This window comes from Tamandua tetradactyla, chromosome 4, assembly GCF_023851605.1.
Source record: "Tamandua tetradactyla isolate mTamTet1 chromosome 4, mTamTet1.pri, whole genome shotgun sequence".
Taxonomy (NCBI): domain Eukaryota; kingdom Metazoa; phylum Chordata; class Mammalia; order Pilosa; family Myrmecophagidae; genus Tamandua; species Tamandua tetradactyla.
This window is the reverse complement of record NC_135330.1, coordinates 77,652,520-77,666,038: the sequence shown is the minus strand read 5'-3', so window position 1 is coordinate 77,666,038 and position 13,519 is coordinate 77,652,520. Positions and strand designations below refer to the sequence as shown.

At 35.3% G+C, this 13,519-nt stretch overlaps 1 protein-coding gene across 1 annotated transcript in view; it reads right to left on the bottom strand.

Annotated features, from left to right (window-relative positions):
• The window catches only part of SPATA17 (spermatogenesis associated 17), a 312,689-nt gene that overhangs the window by 29,821 nt on the left and 269,349 nt on the right, over positions 1–13,519 (bottom strand). The window lies entirely within an intron of this gene.

Here is a 13,519-nt window from a genome sequence, read left to right as displayed (position 1 = left end):
GCAAAGTGGTAGGGTACAAGATCAATGTGTAAAATTCAGCAGTGCTTTTATACTCTAATAATGCCCAAACCGAGAAGGAAATTAAGAAAAAAAAATCTATTTACAGCAACTAAATGAATCAAATATATAGGAACAAATTTAATAAAGAATGTAAAGGACCTGTCCAGAGAAAACTATAAAACATAGCTAAAAGAAATCAAAGAAGACAAATAAATGGAAGGGCATTACATATCATGGATTGGAAGATCATTAAGATGCTAATTCTACTCAAATTGATTTATAAATTCAACACAATCCCAATCAAAATCCCAAACAACCTACATTTCAGTAATGGAAAAGCCAATTACTAAATTTATTTGGAAGGGTAAGGGGCTCTGAGTTGCCAAAAATTTCTTGAAAAACAAGAATGAAGCTGAAGGACTCACACTTCCTGACTTTACAGCATATTACAAAGCTACAGCGGTCAAAACATCATAGTATTGGCACAAGGCCAGATGTACTGACAAATGAAATAGAATTGAGAGTTCAAAAACAGACTCTCTCATCCTAAGACAAATGATTTTTGACAGAGTTGCCAAGTCCACTCAAATGGGACAGAACAGTCTCTTCAAATAATGGTACTTGGAGAAGTGGATATCTATATGCAAAAGAATGAAACAGGACCCCTATCTCATACCATAATCAAAAATTAACTCAAAATGGATCAAAGACCAGGGGTTCAAGGGGGTTCAGTGGTAGAACTCTCACCTGCCATGCATGTGACCCGGGTTCAATTCCCAGCCCATGCACGTCTCAAAAACAAAAACAAACAGGCAAACAAAGAAACAACAACAAAAAATTCAACAAATGGTGCTGCAATAATGGGATACTCACATGGAAAAAGAATGAAATGTGATCCCTGCTATACATCATACAAAAAAAATGGATCAAAGATCTAAATATAAGAGCCAGGACTATAAAACTTCTAGAAGAAAATACAGGGAAACGTCTTCAGGATCTTGTGTTAGGCAATAGTTTCTTAGACTATTCACCCAAAGCACAAGCAATCAAAGAAAAAATAGATAAAGGATACTTCTCAAAATCAAAAACATTTTTACATCAGAGGACTTTGTCATGAAAGTCAAAATACAGAGCACTCAATAGGAGAAAATAATTGGAAACCACATATCTGTTAAGGGTTTAATGTTCAGAATATAGAAAGACATCCCACAAGTCAATTAAAAAAGACAAACAGCCCAATTAAAAATAGGCAAAAGACTTGAATACTCATTCCTCCAAAGAGGATATACAAATCGCTAAAATAACATGATAAAACACTCAACATCACTGGCTATTAGGGAAATGCAAATCAAAACCACAATTGAGATATCACTTCCCACCCACTAGAATGGCTACTAGTAATAAAACTGAAAATTACAAGTATTGAAGAGGATGTGGAGAAATAGGAACACTCATTCATTGCTGGTGGGAATGTAAAATGGTGCTGCCCCTCTGGAAGATGGCTCGGTACATGCTCTGGAAGACGCTTTCTCAGGAAGCTCAATGCAGGGATCCTGCTACTAGGGATATACCCAGAAGAATGAAAGCAGGGACTCAGATCAATATTGGCACACGAATGTTCATAGTGGCATTATTCACAATCGGCAAAAACATGGAAGCAACTCAGGTGTCCATCAACTGATGAATGGGTAAACAGAATGTGGTATATAGAAAGATGGAATATTATTCAGCTATAAGAAGTAATGAAGTCCTGATGCATGCGACAACATGGATGAACCTTTAGAACATGCTCAGTGAATGAGTCAGACACAAAAGGGCATATATTGTATTAGTTCACTGATATAACTTAATTATGATAGGTAAATTAATGAAGTTAGAATTTAAAATATAAGTTGCCAGGGGATAGACTGAAGGTAGAGAATGCGAAGCTGATCCTTAATCTGTAATGAATTTCTATTTAGGTTGATTATAAAGGTTTGTAAATGAATGGTGATGATGGTAGCACATCACTGTGAGTATAATTAGCAGCACTGAATCATGTGTGTAAATGTTGCTGAAAGGGGAAATTTTGGATCCTGTATATTATTAGAATGAAAATTAGAAAATAAAATATAAGACAGTATAACACAGTAATCCTATTGTGCTCAATGGACTGTGGCTAATAGTACAAGTATAAGTTCTTTCTTGAATTACAACAAATATATGACACTAATATAAGGTGTTAATAACAGGGTGGTACGTGGGGGGAAAACACCTAATATAAACTATGAACTATAGTTAATAGTAGTATTTCAACACTCTTTCAGTAATTTTAACAAAGATACCACCCTAATGCAAAGTGTCAACAATAGTGGAGTACATGGGTTTGCAGTATATTTTCCATGACTTTTCTGTAAGCCTACAACTTCTCTAGTTAAAAAAAATAAAAGGCAGCAAACTCTGGGGAAGAGGCAGAATTTGATTTCCAGAATTAATGTGCTAAAATATTCACATGTCTAGATTTCAACAACAACCATCATTAAGGAAATGAAAATACAAGCCATAAACTGTCATATATCTGATAAAGTGCTGTATAATATTTAAACTGTGACAACTCAGTAAGAAGAAAGCCCAGTTTAAAAAACAGACAAAAGACTTGAATAGACATTTTACCAGAGAAGACATATGAATGGCTAAAAAGCACCTGAAAAAGTACTCAACTTCTTTAATCATTAGGGAAATGCAAACTAATACCACAATACAATTAGAATGGCTAAAATAAAAAGACAGAACAAAAAATGATAACTAATTAATAAGAATTCCTGAAGAGATAATCTAGTAAAGTCTCTGTAGATTAGGTTAATTTGAAAGAATGTCAACTTGAGTGAATTATGAATTATATAATTATAGAATGCTACTAATACAATTAAAAAAGGTGAAGAAACTAAAAACACAACCAAACTCAGCTACTTTCAGTAACATATTAGAATAATAAAGAATTTGTGAATAATTGGTTTGAGGGGACCCTTAATTTGTTCATTAATAAAAGTTATATTCCTACTAAATGAATTATACACCAACTACTACTTGCAAACATTTGATATACTTTGGCCTGATAAATAGTTTAACCACTCTTATAACGTTGCCTCACTTATTATTCTACTTAACAAAGCCTATTTTATAAGAAACAAAAGTAAATTCCATACAAGAATGAATTATGATGAATTCTGAAAAAGCAAGTACAAAGCAGCAAACATGTAGGGCATTGATTTCTAAGTAGTTCAAATTTGTCTCTGATGCCAACAGGTTAAAATAGTTTACTAGAATATTAACATATCTCGTACCCATTAGCAACTTGAAGGTTAATATGAATTACTAGTAAGACAAGTCTCAAATTGTTTGATAGGTTGAGAGTGTTTCAAACAAGTCTAACTCTTCCAGTGGTAATCCGCACTACCTTTTTTTTAACAGATAAGAGGTAGAATGTTCTTGACTTTATTCAACCTTACTAAGTAAAATTTTGACAAGAATATATTCCCGTTACTTTAAAGGGTAAAGGAAGTATAAGAATTGTTTCATACTGAAGTCATACAACTGTATCATGAACATAATATTAATATGCTAGACTGAAATAATTATGAGTTGTAGATTTCATTCATGCAAACATGCTTTAGCAATATAGTTTAGTATATCAGTGCATAATACTTTATAGATCTTATGTTGAACATATGTTTAGATAATATAGACTATATATGAGTTAATCAACATTAATGATGTTTCTAGAAACCCATTACTTTCCCAGAGCTTGAAAATTAATAGTAAATTATTTCAATTAGTTTTGTCATCTCTCAAACTATAATGGTAAGGGCCTATCCAAATTTTCAAAACAGTTAATGTGATTTAGTGGATATTAACCTCACAATGTTCCATTAAGTTCTTATCCATCATGGGGGTGAGTTAATTAGCCTAGAGGGAGAATTTGCTTTTCCAAGAAATCTTATACTGAGAGCCCTAAGTACACTCTTTTTCATCTCTCCCGTCATAGCATATGGAGAATTAGCTGATGTTATAGGAGAAAATTGCAGACAACAACTAATGTCTATGGGCTCATGGGTGAAACTGAAAGAGTCACAGAATTATTTCTACAAAAGGCTCTGGCACTCAGACAGTTATACCAGCAAGTGCTTTGAAACTTGCAAATAGCAGATTAATTCTCAGCCTAAGTAAATTGTTCTGGACTCTTCATTACTTCTGAAATCATCATAAGCATTAAAATTGAGTTTCTTTTAGGGTCATTTTTTTTTCTTAACTTGAAAAAAAGTAGATGTCTTGAACATCCATCTCTTCAAGAAAGTTCAGGATAATGATGGGAAAACACAAAATTGTTAATCTACAGAAACAAAGCCCGGCCTAGGCTCAGTCACAGGCATTAGGGAAGGCCTTCCCACTGAGACCCACTTCATGTAGGACCTCTGTGCCATGCAAAGAGAGAGATGTCAGAGGAAGAACCAGGTTAGAACTGTAATTTTTCATCTCTTCCACCGATTATGAGTGTTGGGAAACTAGGAAATGGGGGCAAGTGAATTGGCTGCCTTCCATCTGGAGCATCCAAAGAGACAGTGATTAGAGCCCAGTCCACAGGCTTTCTATATTGGTGAACAGTGAATGTGTCAAGGGTTCTTCCAATAGGAGAGAGATTTTTGCAAAAATTACTCAAGTTTATGGAAGTAAAGTAGATCCACATGTTAAAGAAAGCTGCAAAGCAGACATCCGAAAGTCATCCTCTATAACAACCTGAAGAAAACTTAAGTCTTAGAGAATGTCTGACAACTTCACCTAACTCCTGAAAGACATGGAAGTGTAAAACAAGCCAAAGACCAAAAGACTAAAAGAGAAGAACATAAAAGGACCAGATATTCATAAAAACAAGGTAAGAGGTATGTTAAATGAAAGGAGAAGAAATAAATTAAGATTACAATAGCAGAATTAAAGTTCACTTCAGAAGTAATAAGTGGCTATTCAAAATTGAATTAGCGATGAAGGTCACATTTAAGTAACTCTTACAGAATTAAGAGGGAAAAAATCAGAGATGAAATTAAAATGACAAAAAAAAAATGGCAGATTCAGGGAGAGAAGAAAAGTCCTAAACATGTCATCATAGTGGACCTTGAAGAGGAAACCAGAACAAATGGAATAGAAGTAATAATAAAAAGTTGAAATTTCAGAAACCATTTTGAATAAATAGGGTAAAAGCACCCAATGGGTTTGGGATACAATTAATGAAAAGATGCATCCCTGTACACTTTCTGGCTATTTACTCATTTGTTCAAGAAACATTTACTGAGCACTTACCACATGCCATGTGTTGCTCTAAGCACTTAAGATACATCAAGAACTAAACAAAACATCCAGCCTTCATGGAGCTTACATTCTACCAATATTAAAAAAAGAATAAATAAATAATTTTAAAAGCATGCTTCCACCTCACATGGTGAAAAAAAAGTCTTATCTCATACATTTCTTTTGCAACATTAATTGATAAAATATCATAAACTAATAACTGACAGTTAAGAGAAAAAGGTCATAAGCCCAGTATTTTGCACAGGCGTACATATGGAAGCAACAGAAACGCATTCTTAGATATTATATAAGTAAGGATTAGATTCAGCTGTAACTGACAGAAAGCCTAAATTAGCAGTGACTTTGTCTTCTACACAAAGTTTCAATGTTGGTGTGACTATCCACAGTCTAAGTGACCTTCTTTATCCAATTTGATTGCTCTTCTGTCTTCTGTGGCCTACACTGATTGATCTCATTATACCTGAAGATGTCAATCACTCTCTAGTCATCAAGTCTCCCATTTCAGGCATTCAGAAGAGGGAAATGAGAAGGACATTAGCTACTTTTCTTTAACAACACTGTTGGGAGGCAGTCTGTCATAGGCCTCTTATGTTCCTACGTGTCTTACGGAATATGCCAAAATTGCAGAGTTTTGGCTATTGTTTAATCCAAGCTACTTCTTGGAGTTTTTTATACAACTGGCAATCCTGAGAAGGGATGTGCCACATCACCAATACATATCATATTGCCCTGTGCTGTACCTGGTCACCCTCTGGATAGAACAGGTGTGCTTACTGCTTACTATAAAGGGGGAGGTTTCCTACATTTGGGAGTTTCTTCATATAACACACTCCACTACATGTGTAGATTCTCCCCTGGCTTTCTGCATCACCTTGTGCGGTTTGAGGCTCAGGGAGGTGGTACAACTTTGCGGAAGTTCCTATTATTGCTTTTGCTCTGAGGAATAAAGTCTGACCTAGAGGTTTCATGTCTTCTGTCAGTATCTATGGAACTGTTTCAGGCTGATTTTATTAGCTTGCATAGATCTTTTGGTAGGATTTTTTGCTGATTTTATCTCTATTCCACATCATCAAACTTACTTACATAGAGTAAAAGCCTGATAAATACTTCCAGGGGTTGGACCACACATTTTCACTTATACTCCATTTTCCAACACGTAGTCACAGGACCACACCTAACTAAAACAGATAACAGATAACCCTAGCTTTTTATTTCAGGCAGCATAGCATAGCCACCATGTACACAGCTATAAATCAGAGTTTTTATTAGTATAGAAGAAGGGCTGACAAACTACAGCCCACAGGCCGAAACCACCCCACTGCCTGTTTTTGTATGTAAAGTTTTATTGAAACACAATGATACATATTCATTTACGTATTGTCTATGTTTGCTTTTTGCTACAAAGGTGAAGGTAAGTAGCTGTAAAAGAGATGATACGGGCTTCAAATCCTTTATTATCTGACTCTTTAAGAAAAAGTTTGCTGATCCCTGTACAGAAGAAAGAGAAAACTGACATTGATGGGCAATGAATTCTGCCACAGATATCAAAGGTGTCATAAAATTTCCTAATCCATGATGTCCTATAGATAATACTGTCATGGTATATCACATGTACCAAAGAAATGAATCATTAATATTTCAGGAAGACTAATAAGTATTATCAATATCAATAATAGCAATGTGATCCCAAACAAAAAGTCAGGGTATAGATTTGAACACATTCTTAACAAACTTGAGAAAATCATAAATGCAGAACATAATACCAAACAACTGTAGTACTTCTATTCTTGTTAATGAACATGGAATATTTATCAAAATTAACAAAATGCTGGGCCATAAAGCAATTCTCAACAAATTTCAAGAAATTAAAATCACAGAGTTTGTTCTTTGACCACACAGTAATCAAGCTGATAAATCAAAATATAACAAGGAATTTCTATGTGTTAGAAAATTCAATATGGAACTCTTCATCCAAATCAGCAGAATACACATTCTTTTCTAGTGCACATGGATCATTCCCCAGAAAAGACCATATGTTGGTCACAAAACAAGTCTCAATAAATTAAAACAACTCCAAAATCATACAAAGTACCTTCTTCAACCACAAGGGAATGAAACTAAAAATCAATTACAGAGAAATAGGATCAGAAAATTCATACATATGTGGAAATTAAATAACGTTCTTCTAAACAAATAATGGGTTAAAGACGTCACAATGGAAATGAGGAAGTATCTTGAGGCAAATGAAAACAAAAACACAGCATTCCATAACTTATGGGATATAGCAAAAGCAGTATAGAAAGGGAAATTTATAGCTCTAAATGTTTGTATTAAAAGAGAAGAAAGATCTCAAATCAAAGATGTAACTCACACCTAAAGGATGTAAAAAGAAGGGTAAATTAAATCCAAAGAAAGCAGAAGGAAGGAAATAACAAAGATATGGCAGAAGAAAATTAAAGAGAGAATAAAAAACCAAAAGCTGTTTCTTTCAAAAGATCCATAAAATTGACTAACCTCATCCAGAGCACCTAGTAAATATCCAGAAACCATGCAGAGAACTGCTGGGGGGACATCTGTGACTGGACACACAGTGTACATCAGTCAGGTACAGACGGACTGGCTGAGATCCCACATAGAACTGTAAGTTCCCACAGAGAACTCCCAGGGCACAGAGGCTGGTGCCCTTTCCCCATGGGCACGGTTAGCTAGCTATCTGATGGGAAAGGAAATGGACTTTACTAGTAGCAAGGTCTTAAATCAACCAAGCTCCCACTGCAGAATTAATTAACAGATTCTGACTACTGAAAACAGGCTCCAAGCACAGATAAACCTGGAGTAAGTGAAAAACAAACCAGGAGTTTTCATTCCAGTAGAGAGGGGGTAGAGCTGATGGAAAAAAATAAATAAAAACCAGAGGTTTTTGAGTTGAACAGCACAAAATACTAGAAAAGGGCTAGACCCCAAGAAAAGAGGGCACATAGAGATGGGGGAAAGATAGAGCCATGTATCAAATCAAGTTCTTGACTGGCAAACCCAAGGAGCAGGGGTCCAGTTCTGAAAAGTCTTTTTTTTTTTTTTTTAACTTTTTAACAGACCAATGGAACTGCAAGCATTCTCAGGCTCCACCAGTGCCCCATGCAAGGGCAGAACTAAGGCATGTCTGAGAGACAGAGTAACTATTCAGGTGAAAGGGGTTACTTCCCTAAAGGGCATAACTTCTCCAAGAAAAGGGGATGGGATCAGCTCAAGCGGCAGCCCTCCTTTAGTGAATTCATACCCAAGGGGCTGGAAAACAGTAGTAATCAAAGTCTTCCTACTACTTCAATCTCTGTCTCAACCACACCACAGACAGGGAGCAGCTGCTAATATTAAAGGTACCAAATCACTTTTCACCATTGGGGAGCTTTAGGCTGACAGGCTCCACATGATGGGCAGGTTTGGAAAAGCACAGAGTCTAAAGTCTTTATAGGAAAGCCTGACAACCTGCTGGGTCTCACTGTCAGGGAAACCTGATACTGGTTACTCTCTCCTCCTGAAATGTGGGCCTGCTTGTACTGGAAAAATATGACTGGGGTTGATAATATCTGGGAAGATCCTCCTCAAAAAAATGGCTCAATATAGGAAGGGCAAGGAACAGAAAAACAAGAACTGAAAAATTCTGATTAAACAGAACTTGTGCTAGAGGTCTAGAATAAGGTTAACTGAATGCCAAAGAACAGATAGAGAACAAAGCCATGCAACAAGAAAACCCTTGGTAAAAGAGTGAAAATAACCTCTAAAATAAACTAAGGAAACCAAATGCCTAGATGCCAGCAAAAAATAGTGAGTCATACTAGGAAAATCAAAGATATGGCCCACTCAAAGGAACAAATCAACAATTCAAATGAGATACGAGAGTTGAAACAACTAATTAAGGATGTTTGACAGGCATGCAAAATCTCATCAAAAATCAAATCAATGAGATAAGGAAAGATATAAAGAAGACATTGGGTGAATATAAAGAAGAACTTGAAAGTCTGACAAAACAAATAACAGAATTTATGGGAATGAAAGACAATAGAAAAGCTGAAAAAAATGCAGACCTACAACAATAGATCTGAAGTGACACAAGAAAAAATTAGTGAACTAGAGGGCAGGACACCTGAAATCTGATACACAGAAGAAAATATAGGGAAAAGAATGGAAAAATAGAGCAAGGTCTCAAGGGACTTAACAATACCATGAAGCACACAAACATAAGTGTTATGGGGGTCCCAGAAAGAGAAGAGAAGGGAAAGGAGCAGAAAGACTAATGGAGGAAACAGTCACTGAAAATCTCCAATACTTGGGAAAGACATAAAATTATAGATCCAAGAAGTGTGGCATACCCCAAACAGAACAGATGAAAATAGATCTACTGCAAGACACTTACTAGTCAGATTGTCAAATGTCAAAGACAAAGAGAGAATTTTGTAACCAGCAATAGAAAAGCAATCCATCATATACAAGGGATGCTTGATGAGAATGTGTGAGGATTTCTTAGCAGGAGCCATGGAAGAAGGCAGTGGAATGATATAGTTAAGATTCTGAAAGAGATAAATAAGAATTCTATACCCAGCACAACTGTCCTCCAAAAAAAGAGGGGGAGATTAAAATATTTTCAGAAAAAAATTTGTGACAAAGAGCTAGAAGAAATAGTAAAGGGAGAACTACAGGCCAATAGGAGAAGACATGAGGGAGAGGTCTGGAAAAAAGTGTAGAAATGAAAACTATCAGTAAAGGTAGAAAGAGAAAAAAAAAGATATGGCACACAAAACCGAAAAGACAAAATGGTAGAAGTAAGTACAGCCTTTACCATAATAAATCAAATGTTAATGGACTAAACTCCCTAATCAAAAGACATAGACTGGTAGAATGGATTAAAAAACAGGATCCATCTATATGCTGTTGACAGGAGGCTCATTTTAGACCGAAGGACAAAAATAGAGTGAAAGAGAAAAGTTGGGAAAAGATATTTCATGTAGACAACAACCAGAAAAGAGCAGGGGTAGCTATGCTAATATCTGACAAATTAGACTTAAAATGTAAAAAAAATTAAGAGACAAAGAAAGACACTATGTATTAAGAAAAGGAACAATTCAACAAAAAGACATAACAATAATAATTTTTTTTTTTTCACATGGGCAGGCACCAGGAACTGAACCCTGGTCTCTGGCATGGCAGGCGAAAACACTGCTACTGCAGCACTATTGCACCGCCTATTCATAAATATTTATACACCAAGTTAGAGTGCTCTAAAATACATGAGGCAAACTTTGACAACAACTGAAGGGAGAAGTAGACATCTCTACCATAATAGTTGGAGACTTCAATTCCCCACTCTCATCAGTGGATAGAGCATCTAGACAGTGGATCAATAAGGAAACAGAGATTTTGAATAATTTGATAAATGAACTAGACATAACAGAAAGTTACAGAACATTATACTCCACAGCAGCAGAATACACATTTTACTCAAGTGCTCGTGGATCATGACTTTAAAGCATGTTACGAAGCTACTGTAGTCAAAACAGCATGGTACTGGTATAAGGATAGAGATACTGAGTAATGGAATCACATTGAGCGGTCAGAAATAGATCCTCTCATCTATGGACACTTGATCTTGGATAAGGTAGTCAAGCCAACCCACCTGGGACAGAACAGCCTCTTCAGTAAATGGGGCTTGGAGAACTGGATACCCATATGCAAAAGAATGAAAGAGGATGCATATCTCACATCGTATACAAAATTAACTCAAAATGGATCAAAGACCTAAACATTAGAGTTAAGGCCATAAAAACTTTGGAAGGAAATGTAGGGAAATATAGATCTTGTAATAGGATAGGTTTCCTGGAAATTACACCTAATGACAAGCAATGAAAAAAGAAATAGATAAATGAGATCTCCTCAAAAATTAAAACACTTTTGTGCATCAAAGAATTTTGTCAGGAAAGTTAAAAGGCAGTGTATGCAATGGGAGACAATATTTAGAGACCACATATTAGGTAAGGGTTTAATATCCAGAATATATAAAGAGATTCTACAATTCAACAACAAAAATACAAACAATCCAATTAAAAATGGGCAAAACGCATGAATAGACACTTTTCAGAAGAGGAAATACAAATGGCTAAAAGGCATATGAAAAGATGCTCAATGCCAAATGCAAATGAAAACCATAATTAGATATCATTTCACACCCACTAGAATGGCTATTATCTAAAAAAACAGTAAGTGCTGGAGAGACTGTGGAGAAAGAAGCACTCTGTTGGTAGGTTGGGAATTTAAAATGATGCAACCTCTCTAGAAAGCACTTTGATGGTTCCTCAGGAAGTTAAGTATGGAATTGCCATATGATCCAGCAATCCCATTAATAGGTATATATTCAGAGGAACTGAAGGCAAGGACACAAATGGACATTTGCACACTGATGTTTATAGCAGTATTATTTATGATTGACAAGAGATGGAAACCTTCCAAATGTCTATCAATGGATAAGTGACTAAACAAGCTGTGATACATACATACAATGAATATTACACAGCTGTAAGACAGAATAAAGTCAAGAAGCATGTAATGATGTGGACGAAGATTGAGGACATCACACTGAACAAAATTAGCCAGAAACAAAAGGACAAATACTGTATGGTTTTACTAATATGAACTCATATAATGAGTGAACTTAGAGAATGTGCAACAGGACTGATTGTAAAAATTCAGAAATGGATAGCACAATACTAGCTGATGGAAGCACAATAATATAAGTCACTGAATGAAGCTGAATGTGAGTAGTGAGGGAGAAGGGCTGGGAGCATGTATGACACCAGAAGGAAAGACAGAGGATACAGACTGAGACAGTATAATTCGTAAATTCCTAGAGTGGACAATAAATGGTGATTAAGTGTACAAATACAAAAACGTTTTTGCGTGAGGGAGAACAAATGGATGTCAACATTGCATGGTATCAAAAATGGGAAGGTGTGTGGGAAAAAGTACAATCAATGCAAGCCAGGGTCTATACTCAACAGTAACATTGTAATAATCCACTGAATGCAACAAAGGCATTAACTAAAATTAAAGGTTAACAAATGGGGAGGGGGGTATGGGGGAGGGGTATGGATTATTTGCAGAAGACAAGGAAATGTCTTCATACAGATTATTGTCAATGCTAACCAAAGTGATTTATAGATTCAATGTAATCCCAAACAAAATTTCAATAGCTTTCTTTGCAGAAATGGAAAAACCAATCATCAAATGTATATGGACGTGCAAGGAGCCCCAAATAGTCAAAAGCATCTTGAAAAAGATGAACAAAGTTGGAGAATTCACTCTTCCTGACTTTTAAACTTTATGTAAACCTACACTAATTGAAATAGCAGGGTATGATATGGGCAGACATCCAATGGAATCGATTTGACAATTCAGAAATAAACTCTATGGCCAATCAATTTTTGACACTTGTACCAAATTCATTCAATGGAGGAAAGAATAGTGTCTCCACCAAATGATGCTGGAAATATTAAATGTCCATATATAAATGAATTAAAGTAAATCCCTATCTCATACCATAGATAAAATTTAACTTAAAATGGATCTAAGACCCAAATATAAGAACCAAAACTATAAACTCCTAGAAGATAATAGAGGAGAATCTTCGAGATCCTGAGTTAGGCAATGGTTTCTTAGAATTAACTTAATTAAATTTTAGCTTGTATGTATGTTACTAAATAAAAATTTCAAAGACAATAATAATATACGACAATACAAACTGATATTTAATCTGATATTTAATCTTCAAATCCATGAGCAGAGAAAGTCCTTCCACTTATTTAGGCCTTCTTTGATTTCATTTAGCAATGCTTTGTACTTTGGGGTATATGAGTTCTTTACATACTGTTTTCATTTTCAAGTCTGCTCCTGCATACTAAGGAAATGGGTTGACTTAAACAGTAGGAATTTATTAGCTTATGGTTTGAGACTAAAAGAAACTCTAAATCAAGGCATCACTTTCTTCCTGAAGACTGGCATTCTGTATAATACAAACCATGAACCCTATTATAAACAATGGACCATATTTAATAGTACAATTATAAAAATGTTTTTACATTGTAACAAATGTATCACACTAATGTTAGGTATTAATAATAAGGTGATACATGGG